This window comes from Pan paniscus, chromosome 7 (assembly GCF_029289425.2).
Source record: "Pan paniscus chromosome 7, NHGRI_mPanPan1-v2.0_pri, whole genome shotgun sequence".
Taxonomy (NCBI): domain Eukaryota; kingdom Metazoa; phylum Chordata; class Mammalia; order Primates; family Hominidae; genus Pan; species Pan paniscus.
Window position 1 is genome coordinate 147,802,389 of NC_073256.2, and position 17,812 is coordinate 147,820,200.

At 48.5% G+C, this 17,812-nt stretch overlaps 1 protein-coding gene across 10 annotated transcripts in view; it reads right to left on the reverse strand.

Annotated features, from left to right (window-relative positions):
- ASAP1 (ArfGAP with SH3 domain, ankyrin repeat and PH domain 1) overlaps positions 1–13,026 on the reverse strand; it is a 394,403-nt gene extending 381,377 nt beyond the window's left edge. For 2 of the 10 annotated variants that reach the window (XM_034966609.3, XM_063606901.1), the window contains exon 1: positions 10,393–13,025. The gene's annotated coding sequence lies outside the window, so the exon portion shown is untranslated. Of the gene's footprint in view, positions 1–7,235; positions 9,393–10,392 lie in introns of all 10 variants that reach the window. The other 8 variants (XM_055116959.2, XM_034966602.3, XM_063606903.1 and 5 more) reach the window with 7 other exon arrangements.
- Between the last annotated feature and the right edge of the window lie 4,786 nt (positions 13,027–17,812).

The following is a 17,812-nucleotide window of genomic DNA, read 5'->3' on the forward strand; positions in this document are numbered from 1 at the left end:
TTCTATTTTAGGGCTGAGGAAGTAACTGTCCTACGAGAGGAAACTTGCTAACAGCTATTATGGGAAGGTCTATAAACGACACCATAGTTTGCTTTTCTAGATCAGGAGTTCAGTATCAGTGGAGGCATAGGAAGTAGCAGGGATGACTGCATTTCAGAGAGAAGCCCCAAATGCCATTTTATTTTAACTAAGAGTTTCACCTTTCTCCTTGAACACATTTTCCTTAGACCTCCCCAAAAACAGCCAGCACATTCCTACCACAAAGCCTTTGATCCAGCTATTCTCAGCCTTGAATACCCTTCCCTTCTCTCCTCACTTAGGGAAATCCTGCCTATCTTGGAAGAGTAAAGCCCAGACACCTCTTTCACAAAGCTTTCTCTGACTACCCCACTGGCAGGACTCTCTCCCTTCCCTATACACCTATGACTGTTCCTTGGTAACTCTCCCATGCTGTTGAGTGACACTGGTGCCAAATTATTAACAGTTACATATCTTTCTCTTCTATTCAACTGGAAGTTACTCTAGCAGGTGGACTTTGATTTTTCATCTTCATATCCTAAGTGCTTGGCATATAGCAGGATATGCAGGAAAATCTGTGCAATGAAAACTCTTAAAAGTGAATTCACTCTTTCATGCTTCTTCTCCCTACTGATCATGCAAATGAGAATTCTTATCTCATTTTGAAACCCACTAATTTTTGTTTAGTACCAGTTACGTGCCAGGCACTCGCTTAGCCACTTTCCTTATATATTGCTTTATTTGACACCCTTAAAAAACTGTGAGAGTTTTCACAATTTACAGACTAGAAAACTAAAGCTTAGGCAGGCTAAGAGAAAGGCTAAAAGCAGACTCTTCCAAGGCCACATGAAGAATTAAGGCGTGGAATTAAAATTCAAGTCTGTAGAGGCAATATTGTATCGTGGTCAAGAGTATGGGTATTGAACACAGATCGCCTTGCTTAAAATCTTGCCAATTACAAGGGCCAAGCATGGTGGCTCACACCTGCAATTCCAGCACTATGGAAGGCCAAGGCAGGTGGATCACTTGAGTCCAGGAGTTCGAGACCAACTTGGGCAACACAGCAAAACCCCATCTCTACTAAAAATACAAAAATTAACTGTGCCTGGTGGCGCACACCTGTGGCCCCAGCTATTAGGGAGGCTGAGGTGGGAGGATCACTTGAACCTGGGAGAATTACTTGAACCTGGGATTGCAAGGATGCAGTGAGCTGCGATAGCGCCACTGCACTACAGCCTGGGAGACAGAGTGAGACCTTGTCTCAAAAAAGAAAAAAAAATCTTGCCACTTACTAACTATATGACCTCAGGGAAGTTAGCTAGGCTCTGCGTATTTCAGGTTCGTCGTATATAAAATGGGAGTTAGAAATAGTGCCTATTTCATAGGGTTATTATGAGGATTAAATGAGCTCATAGAGGAAAACTGCTTACAACAGTAATGACATATATTAACGAGCAATACATAATAGCTATCATTATTGATTCCAAGTCCAGTGGTTTTCCCACAGCATCATGACACATGCTCCTACCCTCCACCCGCCAAGTCACCTTAGGCAGGAAAGAATGACCTAGCCAAAGGACAGCCCACTGGAGGGGTCATGAGAACCACTGGCCAGAGGAGGAGCCGCAAAGAACAGTGGGTCAAAGATCACAAACGCAATGACATGCAAAAATTCCATCCCAGAACGGCTCTCTGTGACGGCTCGGCCCATATTGATGAGGTCCTGAGGGAACTTCTAGGGGAAAGGATATCACATGAGACAGGAAGCAGGTCAGCTCCCCAGTGCCCAAATACTGACCATACACCGAACAATAGCCCCTTAGCTCGAACAAGCTTTGAAGACCTGAAATGCTTACAGCCCATCCCCTGAAAACCCAGTGCCCACAGTGATTACAGGGCGAGGTGAAGGGAGTTCCCAAGGCAAGATGGCTGCTAGAAGGCACGTTGGCTGCTGGAAGGCATGCTGTCCCATCAGCCTTGAAGACAAGACTGATCCCTTACCCCTCCGAGGCTCCTACACTTCCATACTCATTATCGCGCTGTAACCTGGCGGGGAGGGTGACTCAGGACAGAAGCTATCATCCCCTTTACGCAGGTGGGGAACTGAGGTCCAAAGAGGATAAATGGCTACTATTTGAGGTCACATAACTAGTCAGTATCCATTCCAAACTAGAATTCAGGACTTCTGAGTCTCAATTCAGTGATATTCTTCAGCATCTTAGTTAAGTCTTTTGCGTCAGCATGCGTCTTCTTCAAGCACATGCATTTTCTTTCTTTCTTCTGAAATGTTTATTGTCTTCCCTGTGCTAGACTTGGTGCTAGGCACTAGGGATTACAGAAATGATCAGGGCCCTACCACTGCCCTTGCACCTCCAGCAGGCACTGCGGCAGGTGAATGCACAGGACGCACTCAGTAAGTGCTTGCTGATATGAATCCAATTGTCTCATTACTAATGTTCTGTTATAGATTTCAGTTCTTTCTCCAAAAAGGCAATTTTTACATTTTTATAAATGTTCTTTCTTTTCCTGGTCTGAAAAAGAAGACTGAATATTAAGCTAGCTGGTTGCAACTTGGTGTCTCCCAGAATTACAGGAGAACTGAGACCCCTTTATAAAATCAGGACCCTCAAAGAGACCAAAATCTAAATGATTTGATCTCTAAAATGAGGGCCTGAATTATTCCTCCCATCAGCCCAGAGAAATGGCAAGAAAGCAGGATCTGAGTAAGGAAAAAAGGCTTCCGTGCAGACTTTAAAGCCTCTGGGTGTGACTGTGGAATCCACCATACACCATTGGTCTGGGGTCAAAATATGGGCCCAGAAGCTCCCATAGAAACTTTTCCAGGACCCAGGAAACACTTAGGGCCTTTGCTGAAGCATAATACTGCTCTGTGGAGACATCTCTGCTACCCAAGATAGGTGGGGCTCTCCTGGGGCATGAGCCACTAAGCCCCCAAACCAGAAGACACAACAAATGGAAGAACTGGCTCCTCTAGAACGAACCTAGAGCAATGTGAAAGAGAACATTAGTATATTTAAAATGAAGATATAAAACACAAAACAGAAACCCTAAGGAAAGAAAAGGACCCAAGGATGGAACGGCAGGCTGAACTGAAAGAGAACTAAGAATTTCTAAAAGTAAAATGTATAGTCATTAAAATTATAAACTCTCACCTGTAATCCTAGTACTTTGGAAGGCTGAGACAGGAGGACCGCTTGAAACTAGGAGTTTGGTTTCTTTTGAGACAGGGTCTTGTTCTGCCACCCAGGCTGGAGTGCAGTGGCACAATCTTGGTTCACTGCAGCCTCGACCTCCCTGGGCTCAAACAATCCTCCCACGTCAGCCTCCCGAGTAGCTGGGACTACAGGAGTGCACCACCATGTCTGGCTAATTTTTGTTATTTGTTTTTTGTTATTTTTGGAGAGGTGAGGTTTCACCATGTTGCCGAAGCTGGTCTCAAACTCCCGAGGCTCAAGCAATCCACCCGCCTTGGCCTCCCAAAGTGTTGGGCTTACATGCATAAGCCAGTGCACCTGGCCATTGAAGCCAGAAGTTTGAGACCATCCAAATATAAAAAATGAATAACCAGGCAAGGTGGCTCATGCTGGTAATCCCAGCAACTTGGGAGGCTGAGGCAGGAAGATCACTTGAGCCCTGGATTAGAGGCTGCAGTGTGCTATATTTGCGCCACTGCACTCCAGCTGGGGCAACACAGCAAGATCCTATCACTTAAAATAATAATAATATAAAAAATTAGGCTGGGAGTGGTGGCTTACTATGATCCCAGCACTCTGGGAGGCTGAGGCAGGCGGATTACCTAAGGTCAGGAGTTCGAGACCAGCCTGGCCAACATGGTGAAACCCCATCTCTACAAAATACAAAAATTAGCCAGGCGTGGTGGAACATGCCTGTAATCCCAGCTACTCAGGAGGCTAAGGCAGGAGAATCACTTGAACCCGGGAGGGAGCAGTTGCAGTGAGCCAAAATCACACCACTGCACTCCAGCCTGGGCGACAGAGCAAGATTTCATCTCAAAAAAAAAAAAAAAAATTAAAAATTAAAACTCAATGATGAAAAAAGTTCAACAAATGTGGTAACACAGCTAAGCAGCTGAAGCCAATATACCTGACTCAGCCTCCTCGTTCAGTGCCTGTCATTTGCTGGGCACTGTGCTGGGCACAAAGGGCCAAGAGGAATAACATAGAGTCCCAGTTCCCAATCCCCTTCAAGATGCCCCAGCTCACAGGTGAGGAACTATATGAGCAAACACATTTCCCTGCAAGACAGCTGTAATAACGGCTACCATCTACGAGACCCTTGTGCTGGCTGCTTTTCTTACATTATCTCAGTTAAGTCAGTATGGTCAGTGCAAAAGAGAAGGACAGGTGGTGACTACAGTAGACCCCAGAATCTTCTGGTTTTCCCACCCACCGACCATTCCACTGAGCCATCCTGCATCCCCCAAGGTCTCAGGAGAGAACAACTATAATGGAATGCCTGGGCACCCTTTTTACATTTCTACTCAAAAGGAAATTATTTAGATAGATAGAAAACTACAATGAAATAGGCACACAGTGTTGTTACACACAGGACGAGTTTTTACAGAGGCAGAAGCCTTGACCAAAAATTCATGATTGGTTTTGAAAGAGGAAATGTCAACATCCCCCAGAAGCCGCGGGTGGGCGCTGTCTTGACGCCTTTCTTCCTGTTGTGCCCACGGCTGATCCTCCCCAGCTGGCTTCTGCGTAACTCCCACCACAGCTGGGGAAGTACTGACAGGCACTCTTCTTTATCCCAAACCAGGCTCCAACCAGGATCCCGCCACTGGAGGGACATACTTACTTTTGTTTTCCTAACTCTGTGCACCTTCGCACTTCCTGACTTAGGGCAGTGAAGGAAGAGGAAACACCAAAAATATTACAAGACAAGCTTAGTTTGTGGCATTTCCAAGAGATGGGAGCTGAAGGGGCTGGCAGGGTAACCCCAGGCAGCAGACGCCCTCAGTCGCTTTGTAACTCAGCTCGTCGGTGGCCAAGAGAGCCCATGTGCCTCTCCAAAGTGCTTAAGGTCTCAAGAAACCGTCTGTTTCTGGGGAGGATCTGGGACAGGAGCCCATTTTCTCTAAATAACTGAGAGGACTTCAGAAATCTGGTATTAATTACCCCTCGCAGCAACGTGGCTACACAGCACATCATGGTGTGTTTCCTTTACTCTCAGAAGATGGGGCCACCAGTGCGCCAGGCCCTCCAGTTGCTTCTTCCCCTAAGGACTCAGACGGATCTGTCCTAATCGAACCACACACTCCCTCCTGACCTCTCCTGGGGCCAATGGCCTGCTCTGGGAACAGGGCTGGCTGAGGTTAGGGACCTGGCTGCAGCTTTGGAACAAGGTTTTAGCCATACAAAAGGAACAACTGTAGGGATGCGTGCTGTGCTGGGAAATGGACTGGGGGCAGACTCTGAAGTCAGAGGACCCAGCCCACACCCTGCCCATCCCTTCCTGGGAGAGGACTTGGGGTGCGAGGCGGGGAGCTGGTAGAGGGTTTGCATGGGTTGGTAAATTTAATTTTTTTCAAGAGGCTGGGTGAGAAATTAGTGTCCCTGGGTTGAAAGTGAACAATCGGGCCGACAGCTGAAGAATGCACAGTGAAATAAATCCTCAACTCCAACTCTTCACGGAGGCCTGGCACAGAGAAGAGCTCTGACGAAGGAGTGACTGTGAGGACACAGTGGAGGCTGACTCCCACAAGTGCATCACTACAGCCACGGTAAGATGTCCCTGACCCTCTCTTCCCCATGGGTTAGGAACCTCTCCCCAGAGCTCCCGTAACACCCTTCTTTCCCAGGCTGCAAAGATATCCTCATCCTAATCCCCAGGACCTGGGAACACATTAGGTTCCATGAGTTACATGGCAATGGAAAATGAAGGTTGCAGATGGAATCAAGGTTGCTAAGCTGTTGACCTTAAAATAGGGAGAGTAGCCTAGATTATACAGGCGGCCCAGTGGAATCACTTTAAGGGTCCTTCAAGGTGGAAGAAGATGCCAGAAGGGAGAATCAGAGAGATGGAAGCTTGAGAAGGATTAAGACCAACACTGCCGGCTTTGGAGGTGGAAGAAGGAAACCACAAGCCAAGATATGCAAGTGGCCTCCTGATACTGGAAAAGACAAGGAAACAAATTCTTCCCAGCGCTGCCAGGAGTAACATCCTCTGCTAACACCTTGATTTCAGCCCAGTGAGATCCATTCTAGACTTCTGACCTCCAGAACTGTAAGATAGTAAACTTGTATGATGTAAACCACTAAGTTTGGGGTAATTTGTTACCACAGCAATAAGAAACTAATACACTATCATTATGCTTATCCTAATGTAATGCAATTTTTATTTATATGTCTATCACCCCCATCAATAATAATAATAATAGCTAACATTTGTCGAATTTACCCTTACTGTGAGCACTTATTATCTGGTAAGGCCAGCACCAAGTGTTTCATTCACATAAGATATTTTTTAAAAAAGGGTAACTTCAGTTGAACACACAATGAAGGTAAACACAGGGACTTAAGAGTAGGGGAGGGAGTTAAAAGCATCTTCGAGGAGATAAAGACACAGGTGCTTTTTAAAGATGAGTAGCAATTAGCCTGGGAGAGAGGAAGAGCATCCCCGGCAGGGGGAAGAAAGTAAGCAGACACTCAGGGAAATGAAACACAGGGCATGTGCCAGCAAGCACTCTGGCAGCTCCTCAGCAGGCTGGTAATAATGTCTCTAGCCTGTAAGTCTCCTCGGAGGTCCAGGCCTCCTGCCTGCCTGAAATCTCCACAGGATGCCTCCTAGACATCTCAAATTTAGGATGGCTGATACAGAACTTGATTTTCTCCACGAGCATAATCCTCCTAGTCTTCCTGTCTCCCACAACAACGCCGCCATACACCCAGCTGTTCAAGCCAGAACCCCAGGAGTCACCCTTGAGTCCTTTCCCTTGCCTCATTCCAATGTAATCTATCACCAGATCTCATCAATGCTATCTCCAAGATCTAAGTAGGCTCCTCCCACTTCTCTCTACCTCCATTGCTGCTGTCCAGTTCTAAGCCACCATCCTCTTTCCTCCTAAGTGGTCTTCCTGCTTCTACACTTTGCCCCCTATGATCCATCCACTTTTCATAAAAGCAGTCAAAGCAATCTCAAAAATGTCCATCAGACTGGCCATGGTCGCTCACCTGAGGTCAGGAGTTTGAGACCATCCTGATCAACACGGCGAAACCCCGTCTCTACTAAAAATATAAAAATTAGCCAGGTGTGGTGGTGCATGCCTATCATCCCAGCTACTCAGGAGGCTGAGGCAGGAGAATCACCTGAACCCAGGAGGCAGAGGTTGCAGTGAGCTGAGATCACGCCACTGCACTCCAGACTGGGCGACAGACCTAGACTCTGTCCAAAAAAAAAAAAAAAGAGTCAATCAGATATCACTGCTGAGCTTAAACTCACCAAAGCTTCCCTTTGTACTGGGTGGAGGGACTCTCCCCAGCATGGCTTAGAATCGGCTGTGTGATCTCGTCCCTGCTTCCCTCTCAAACCTCACCTTGCGCCATTCCCCCCATCTCTCCCTTACACTCTAGCCCTGCCTTCCCTCACTCCTTGGAATACACCAAGCTCTTTTGTGCATAGTCAACTTTGCACATTCCCATCCCTCTGCCTGGAAGGCCCTCCCCTGCAATCTCTCTGCCTGGCCAGTTCCTTCTCCATTTTCCAATCTCAGAAAGGCTTTCCCTTCCAAAACTAGGACCAAATTGTGCCACCAGCCCCTACTTTGGTCCCAGGTTTGTTTCCTTGATAACAAGGAATCACTCATCTGTTAGAGGTTGTTTCTTCTGCTTCTTCCTTGTTGCTCATCTCCTCCAGAGGAATGCAAGCTCCAGAAGGGCAGTGCCAGGTCTATTTCGTCCACCACTGTATCATCAGGACTCCACACAGGGCTTAGCATGGCGCAGGTGCTCAATGCATGGTTGTTCAATTGATGAATTAAAAGAGAAAGTGTGAGGCTGACATTGAAAGATGAGGCTGGAAATAGAAGGCCTTGAGAACAGGGTCCTATTCATCTTTGCACGACTGGCACCTCCCACAGGGAAGCCACTTAGCAAATGTTTCACTGGATGCATGAAAGAAAAACTCGATTCCAGATAAATCTGAGATGTGCTGTCCTTTCTGGGCAAGGCTCCCCAAGAAGTTTCCGCTCCTCCTTAGGACTTCTTAGGAGGTAACATGTCTAGGGCATACAGCAAGTGCTTAATAAATGGGGTGACTGTTACTATTGCTCACGTGGGGATCACTCATGCAGTCTCCTAGAAAAGACCTTCCGGAGCCCATGCCAGATACAGCAGTGGTTGGGTGAAAAAACGGCAGGGAAAAATGAGAACCGAGCAGCAGGATCCAAATACGGCTGAGACCTAGGTGGGGAAATGGCAGGAACAACACTGTCCTAGCTAACTGGGGTTCCCTTCTTTCCTCTAGACTTCAGTCACCTAGGTGCAGCATGGAGATGCCAGCTGGGACGTGAGTCTTCACAAGGGAGGGCTCAATCTGAATGCACACATTCATCTTTGGGCCTGCCAGGCTTGCACTGATTTTGAAAATCTGGCTCGCTGTGGCTGGTGAGGACTGGGGAGGTGTAGAGAATTTCAATTTCCCTCACCAAATGGCAAGCTTGCGAAAAGTCCTTTCTCTCCAACATTATCACATACTAAAAATGAAAAACCAGCCATTCAGAGCTCTCATGAGAAAAATAGATGGGCTGCTTAGCTCACAAGAAACAGGAGGGCTGAAAATCAAGTCTAGAGAACATCAGAGGGTACATTATGTGCTAAGATACTGCCCTTTTTTGGACCTGGGAGTTTCTATTTTGAACAAAAGAATGGGATAGGGAAAGTAATTCCCCGTATAATAAGCCACTCATTTTATACTTCAAATCCATTTGGTAGCTGAATCTCCAAATCCACTTAGTGGCGTTAGGTGGTTTTTGTTTTTTTTAACTCCCTATCTCAAAATATGCAGTTTGAAATAAGTGCATATCTCAAAAATAGCAGCATTAACAGGACAGAAGAGAAGGCACTAAAGTGGTGAAGGTTGTGACGCAAAGAAGACACGTTTCCAAATCTGTTTCATGGCTAACAGATCAAAATCTAACACAGAAGGGGCATGGGACTGAGCCTGAAGAAGTGGAAACTACTCCTGACCACGTGATCTTGGGCAAGTCAGGTCACCTTTCTGGGCCCTCTCTGAAGGGGGTGAATCAGTTGTTCTCAAAGATCTTTTTCTTTCGAAGCTGTTCACTGGGTGTTTCCAGAAGACCCGCATTTTCTTAAAGCTATCTGGCCGCGCTACAATTGCAAAACAGAAAGGCTTTGGGGTGAAGGTTGCAATACAGATAACCCTGGCCTAAAAACTGATAAGCTTTTACAATCCCAAAACATTACTCAGCAATCCAGGTCCTGATGTCATCCCAGAATCAATCACGCCAAGATAACCTAACAGAGTAGACAGGGGAAAATGCGAGAGAAAGTTCTTTTGCTTTCCTGATGAGTACAGGTAAAGTTGAGGTCAAGTTAACGATGACGGTCTGCAGTTGACCATCCTTCTCCCTGAGCTACTGGAAAACCACATTATTAAAGGAAACTGCTTTAGAAGTGCCCAAGATGAACTCTTGGGATGTATCAAACCGCAGAAAACCGGACACCGGCAAGTTTCTTTTTTCTTTGAAACTTCATGTCGCTCTCAGAAAACGCAGCAGGTCCCAAAATGGTACAAGCAGAAAACACAAGCCACTTCACGGTCCGCCCAGGAGTCAACCCCAAGCTCCAAGTAGGACTCCCCCCACCCCCTTCCCTTTCGTTTCTCTTCTTTTGCTTTAGGCAAGCGGCCTGGGGCCTGCCAAGCAGCGCCGGGTCCGGGCAGGGGCCGGGGGCCGTGGGGAACTTTCCTCGGCTGCACCAGAGACAATGCCGAGACGGCGCCCCATCGGCGGGGTCCGGGCCGCCAAGCACGTCGTCCCGGGCCCTCCCCCGGAGGGGGACGCGAAACCCCCCAGGGCGGGCCCCGTCCCCGGCCCCACTGCAGGGGCCCCCTCTCCCGAGCTGGAGGCGAGGAGACCCCCCCGCCACCGGGCGGCCTCGCCCGGCCCCGCGCGTCCCGCACACGCCCCAGCCCAGGGCCGGCGCCCTCCCCGCGGAGAAGCACACCCCGCTGCGAGAGGAGCCGGGAGCCCGCCCCGCGCCCCGTCCCGGCGCCCTTCTTCGCGCGAGAGACTGGGCAGGGGGCGCCCGCGACTGTGGGCGACTCCGCCCGGCCCCGCCGAGCGCGCCCGAGCGCCCCGCAACTCACCGGGACCTGGCGGACCGCTGGGCATTATTCCATCGCGGGCTCGGCCGGGCGCTCGCGGCTCTCGGGTGGGAAAGCGAACTGCGACCGGGAAGCGCCGGCTGGGCGGGAGGCGCGGGCCCGGGGCTGCCCAGCGCACAGTGCTCGCCCGCGGCGGCGGCCAGGCCAGGCGAGGCGCGGGAGCCGAGCGCGGCGCAGGAAGGGGCGGGCGACCATGTGCCGAGGGGGAGGAGGCCGCGGCGACGCGAGCGGCTCGCACGATCCCGCTCGGCGGCGGAGGGCGCGGGTTTCAGGAAATCCAAACACTTCGACAGGAAATCGGAATCCTGACTAAGCATTCCCGGCCCCGAGCCGCTCCGCGCCGGGGGCTCCCGCCTCGCTTAACCCTTGGCCCGCCGGCAGCCACGAGGGGGGCGTGGGAGGGGCCCCAGACCTTGGCCGGGGTCGGGCGTCCTTCGCCTTCCGCCCTATGCCCCGGCCGGCCAGCCGGCCTCCTCCCCGCCTGAGGTGGAAGGGGTGGGATTTATCCACAGAAAACCCTGGACGCGGAAGGTGCCTTTCTAAGGCCGGGACAGCGGCAAAGGACGTGCCTGTCTTCCATCTGCAGAGGATGGACCTGCACTGTCCTGGCCGTTACCCTTATTTTCAGTAAAGGAATGATTTCACCAGGCTGCCCCCTTTCACCACTTCCTCTCTGCTCTTATAATTTTATTTTTGCCCAGTGCCAAGGGAACAGGACCTTCCCAGTCAGGATAGTATAGGAACAGTATGGAGAGTAATTGTGTGGGCTGCAGGCTCTGTGTCCGGTTGGAATATGGCCTTTTTTCTACTCATGTTACCTTGAGTAACTCGCTCAACTTTCCTGAGCCTCAGTTTCCTTAAATATGAAATGGATGTTAATTCCACCCTCATAGGTTTGATCTGGAAGCTGAATGTTTAGACAGGGACTGGCACATTGGAAACGCCCAAATAAATGATAGCCATGCTTGTCCTTATTATTACCATTAAAAGACATCAGAGAAAGGAGGATTTTAATTTGTGGGATGTATATTGTGCATATCTATGTCTACTTTCAAAGTCAGAGACAGTAGTCTTTCTTTAGAACTTAATTTCCCTCCTAATCATTGGGTGATTGTTTTTCTTTGCAGCATTTCAGAAACGGCTCTCTGCAGAGGAAATGGTTAGTGGCTGTGGCAGACCCCCTTCTGGTGAAATCTGAAACAGAAAACCTCACAAAATTTGGGATTTTGCTCCTAATCTGAGAGTCTGGGTGTAGTGGGGAGTGGGGGTTGTTAAACAGTCTGGAGCAGATTTACAAAGTTTGGGAAAACCAAAATCAATCTCTGACTGGGCAGAGAGGTCGGGCAGCCAATGAGTGATTCATTGTGGTTTCCCACGGAAATGCCACATTTCGGGGGTGTCTACCTGGAGGATGCAGCTTGGTGGTTTTGCTGTAAGTGTTTCAGATTCCTTTGAAACCCAATCAGACTTTGAAGAGGGAACAACATGCTCATGAGCGAAAACAGAAGCCTGAAATGAACCTGCTGGGAACTGAAAGTTGGGTACCAGCTCGTTTACTCCAAGTAAGGAACAGATACCAGTTTTAGACCCAGCATTGTTCCTTTTCTGCAATTCTCTCTCCGTGGCCAGAAGCAGTAGGACAGCTCTGAGCTGGGCACCAGGAGTCCCAGGGTCCTGCTCCAGGCCCACTGTAGCTGCCGTCCCCTCTGCCTGGAAGAACCCTTGTATGGCTGTTCTTGGCACGCAGCTCACAGCCCAGAAGTCAGCTCCGCAGATAGGTTTTCCCCAACCATGTGATCTACTTGTCTCTGGCACCTACACCCCACCTCCACCTCTCCCAAACATAGCGCATCCTGTTTGATTGCTTCATAGCCCTTGTCACTGTTTAATGTAGCCTACATGATTGGTTGCTTATTTTTTATCTGCCCCCCACTCTCCCCACTGCATGGGTAAACTGCATTACAGCAGTACCTTTGCCTGTTTCCTTAGAACAGTGCTGGCCCATATGAGACCATCGATAAACACGTGTTGAATAAATGAAAGAAGCAAACAAACTAGAGTTGCAGATGGGACCTCTGCCTGAGGTAGGGTGGTTCACTCGGTCCCGCAGCTCCCTGTGGCTTCCTCTTTGGTGGAGAGATTCAAAAGGGAACGCCCAGTGCGGTGGAAGGAGCACCAGATGGCTCTATTAGTGCTTCTGGAAAACTAAAACTGTAAGTAGGCCAGGCGCGGTGGCTCACACCTGTAATCCCAGCACTTTGGGAGGCCGAGCAGGTAGATCACCTAAGGTCAGGAGTTTGAGACCAGTCTGGCCAACATGGTGAAACCCCGTGTCTACTAAAAATACAAAAAATTGCCGGGCGTGGTGGTGGGCACTTGTAATCCCAGCTTCTCCAGCGGCTGAGGCAGGAGAATCGCTTGAACCCGGGAGGCAGAGGTTGCAGTGAGCTGAGAGATCATGCCATTGCATCCCAGACAGGGCGACAGAGTGAGACTCCGTCTCAAAAAAAAAAAAAACCTAAGTAATTAAGACTGTCAGATGAGGTAACTATAGTCTCATTGGTATAGTCCCAGTTAATTACTCCCTCCTTTGTGCTTCCTTGGCATTTCTGTTTAAAGAATATATTTATCATATTGTATACTCACTAGATGACTGCTCTCCTAAATCAGATGGAGGAAAGGAGTCCACATTTGTTGACCACTTGCTCTGAGTGGGTCCCTGAGCAAGGTGAACTTGAATTCATTTTAAGGCATCAGTTAAGTGCCTGTAATGTGCTAAAAAAAATCTGGGCCCTACATGTGCAATGATGAAAAAGAACTATTCTTGCTAAGAAAGACAAGAAAGCTCTATCTAGTAAGCAGAGAGATAAGTACTCTTATAGAGTCATGTCCAGGGTATCCAGGGCTATTCAGAACATTGAGGGTGGAGTAGGGTGGAGATAAGTTGGAAAATGCTTCCAAGAAGTGGGTACTCTTGAATAAACTTTCAAGGAGGAGATGGGACCTATGTGGCTAGATAAGGGGGCACAGGCCTGCCAACCAGAGTAACAAGCGTGAGTGTTAGTGATGCTCGGCTCCATGTCCCCTGGGCCCACCTCTGAGCTCACCGGCAGCTGCAATGAGCTGCCCTCTGTACAGAGAAACTGTCTACCCAAAGCAGGCCCCCTTTCTCCTCTCTACCAGGAGGCTTTCTCAAGGGCTGTGGGATCTTGCCTAGCCTGGAAGCTTCCAACAGCCCTGGGTCAGTCCTTAACCAAACAGTGGATGAATGTGTCAGCCTCCCATTCCCTAAGGAAGATCAATTCTCAAATGCTCTCAAGGCAGTTCCTCAGAGGAATTCCCCAGTAGGAATGAGTCCAGTTGCCCCCAGCAGTCACTCCCTCATTAAGTCACTCTTTGATTTTGCCTCTTCTCCCTTCCTTGCCTTACTTTCTCACTTCCTTATTTGTTCTTGGGATCCCAAATAAAGTAACTGCACCCATCTCCTTGTCTCAAGGTATACTTCTGGGGAAACCCAATCCAGAGTAGTGTTCATGCATATATTCACAGATACTGGTTGGGCACGCCCAAGTGCCTGAGCAAAGACTGAGCATGAACACATAATATATGTGGGTAACTCTACCAGGTTCAGCATGATCTGAGAACATGATGCATGTTCAGACATGGAAAACAATGAGACTAAAAAGCCTTACACCATCTTACAGTTGAGGAAACTGAGGCACAGGAGTGTTGAGTAACTTGCCCAAGGCCAAACACTAGTGAGTAGAGGAGTGTATTAGTCCATTTTCAGGCTTCTGATAAAGACATACTTGAGACTGGGAAATTTACAAAAGAAAGACATTTAATTGGACTTACAGTTCCATGCAGCTGGGAAGCCTCACAATCACAGCAGAAGACAAGGTGGAGCAAGTCACGTCTTACGTGGATGGCAGCAGGCAAAGAGAGAGTTTGTGCAGGGGAATGCATATGGGAATTCAAGATGAAATTTGGGTGGGGACACAGCCAAACCATATCAAGGAGCATTGGAGTCCAGGCTCTTCACCACCCTGCACTGTCTTTCTTGCCAGTTCAAGCTGTCGGGAGAGTGAATAATGAGAAGAAGAGAACCAGAAGGAGAGCCAGGGGGCATGGGAAGAAATTGCTTTTACAAGGAAGGAATGAGCAACACTCACAAATGTCACAGGAAATTTCATCAAGAAAGGATCAGAAAGCAAGTGTTCATTTCATTTGACAATGAGAAGGCTGATAACTTTTACCAGAGCTGTCTCAATGGAGTGGAGGGATTGGAAGCCAGATTGCAGTGGGTTGAGGACTGAGTGGGAGACAGTAAGCGTGGACAACTCTTTTCAGAAATGTAGCTGTCTAGCAAGTGGGAGGTAAGGGTAGAGGCTTCTTTAAAGATGTGTGGGCAGGCAAGCATCTGGGTTGGTAGGTGAGGTTGAGAGGAAGGGATGGTTCATTGATAGAACAGGTACTGAGGATGAGAGGAGATGGGAACTAGAGTGGGTTGGGGGCATGAACCCTGGACTGGAAGAGGCCACCTTGTCTGCTGAAGGAGAGGGCCGAAGGGCAAGGTGCAGAACTCTAAAGTTCCACCATGAACATCCTGAAGTCACAGACCAGGAGCTAGGTGGGTATCTTGAGTTTAGACCCCTGAGTTTAATTCCTTATGAAAATCATGCTCTGGGCTAGGCAAGGTGGCTCATGCCTGTAATCCCAACACTTTGGGAGACCCAAAGCAAGGGAATCATTTGAGTCCTGGAGTTTGAGACCAGCCTGGGCAAAATGGCAAGACCCCATTTCTACAAAAAAATTTAAAATTAGCCAGACATGATAGTATGTGCTTCTAGTTCCAGCAACTTGCGAAGCTGAGGTGGGAGGATCACTTGAGGTGGGAGGATCGCTTGAGCCTGGAGGTCAAGGCCTGCTGTGAGCCATGATTGCATCAGTGCACTCCAGCCTTAGCAACAGAGCGAGGCCCTATCTCAAAAAAAAAAAATGCTCTGGATGATCAAACCTAGGTGAATAAAAAGTGACTTCAGCCTAATGACTGGAAAAGAGATAGCATGAGAAGCTATTTTGGGCCAAGTAAGTTAGTGAAGTAGGAAGGCAAGGATGAGCAGGAGAGACTTGGGCGATTCAACAAACACAGCTTGTTGGCTGGTGGTGGGGCACACACAAGGAGGAGACAATGGTGCTCACCTGTAAGGAGGAGGAGGGTGGTATTTTTAACCATGACAAAGAGTGAGGGATGGGAAGGTTTTGAGGAGGAAGATAATGAGTTCCTGTTTGTGCTTTCTGCAGAGAAGGGAGTAGGTGGTGGGTAAGAATGCGAGGCTTTGCTCGGCTGGGGAGGGGGCTGGGCTTGAGTGGGGGTGGGCAGGAGGGAGGCAGAGGGACCTGCTCAGTTGGTGAGTGGGGGAGTTAGCATCTGAAAAGATAGCACCCTTCACTAGCTTCTCACAGTCTTGCGTCATCTGGATTTTTCTAGTGCACGGTTTCTCATTCTTGGCAATATTAATATGTTGGACCGGATGATTCCTTGTTGTAGCCGGCTTCTGGCACTTTGTAAGAGTAGCCGGCTTCTGGCGCTTTGTTAGAGTAGCCGGCTTCTGGCGCTTTGTTAGAGTAGCTGGCTTCTGGCGCTTTGTAAGATGTTCAGCAGCAGCCTCCCCTCAGGGAGGTTCGGCTTCTACCCACTGGATGCCAGCAGCAACCCTCCAGTTGGGAAAACCAAACACATCTCCAGGCATTGCAAAATGTTCCCTGGAAAGCAAAATTGCCCCCAGTTGAGACCTCTGTTCTCTCAGCTTTTCCTTACATCACTTGAAAATTGTTGATTAAAAGTTTGAGCCGTTTGATAACCTTTTTTAGCAAAAGCACTTGTGTCCAGTTCGAAATCCTGGCTCCACCACTTCTCTGGTTCATAACCTTGAGTGACGTTTTTGCCTTCTCTTGGTTTCTTTTTTTTTTTTTTTTTTAATCTGTAAAATGGAGTTTTTGAGAGGATTGAATGAAGTAATCCATGTAAAGCATTGGGCTCAGTACAGGATGCCTGGTCAGTGTTCAATCATTGCTGGCTATCTTTATTAGTATTTTAGTGGTATTTAGGCACTGGTGATGTATCCAGACCACATTTGGAAATTTGGACCTGGAGATACAGACCTCACACATGTATCACAGACAAGAGGGCACACTCGAGGCTGTGGATATCTATACATGGTCTGGAGAGAAAGTAGACAGGAAGAAGAAGAGAGGCCATGTAGGCAGGGAACTAGGTGTAGCTTTTCATCTAACCAATATTAAGTGGCAGCCCTGACCTTTGGGCAGTGGGAAGCATGGTCACTGATTATCTTCTTGTGGAATGGGAACAACGTTGATGCTGGAGTTAGTTGAGTGGACACCTTGGAGTCAGGTGCTGTGCCCATGTTAATGCTCACTACAAGGCTATGAATTAGGCACCCTTTATTGTGCTCATTTTATAGATAAAGAAACTGACACATAGAGAAGTACGATGGTGAAGGAGGGTGAGTTCAGCAAGGTAGAGTAGGAGAAAGGACCTTTCACACAGAGAGGGGCCACATGAGGAAAGGCAGAGGCCCAGAACAACCTTGGAACAAAGAATGAGAGAGGTACAAAGGGTTGGAAGGCAAGACATGGATGGCTTCCACTCTAGGGGCATCCCTGGCAGTGCCATGTCCAGCCATATTGGAGCCCAAGGCAAAAGGGAAAGTCAGTCATACTGATTCTGTCTGTATTTATTTATTTATTTATTTATTTATTTGAGACAGAGTCCTGCTCTGTCGCCCAGGCTGGAGTGCAGTGGCGTGATCTTGGCTCACTGCAACCTCCACCTCCTGGGTTCAAGCGATTCTCTTGCCTCAGCCTCCCGAGTGGCTAGGATTACAGGCCCACACCACCATGCCTGGCTAATTTTTTTGTATTTTTTTTAGTAGAGACAGGGTTTCTCCATGTTGGCCAGGCTGGTCTCGAACTCCCGACCTCAGGTGATCCGCCCACCTCTGCCTCCCAAAGTGCTGGGATTACAGGTGTGAGCCACCACACCGGGCCCTGATTCTGTCTTTATTTAAAATTTTAGTATTTTGTTCATCTTGGAACTTTCACATTCATTTTTCTTTTTTAACAATTGCACTAAAATATTGTTTATCTTGACTGAATTTGTTGGCACTCACTTGGATGGATTGAACAGAATGCCAAACTCTTCTAGCCTTCTTGGCCTTGCTGCTTACAAGGCAAATTCCAGCCTGGGTCACTCCCTTGTCCCTTAGCCGGGAGAAGACAAGGATCCTGATTCCAGCCCCACAGGACAAGAGCCAATGGAAGAGAGGTAATTCCATGGAAAACCAAGGGCTTTCAAAAAGAGAAAATGGGTCTGGGCACC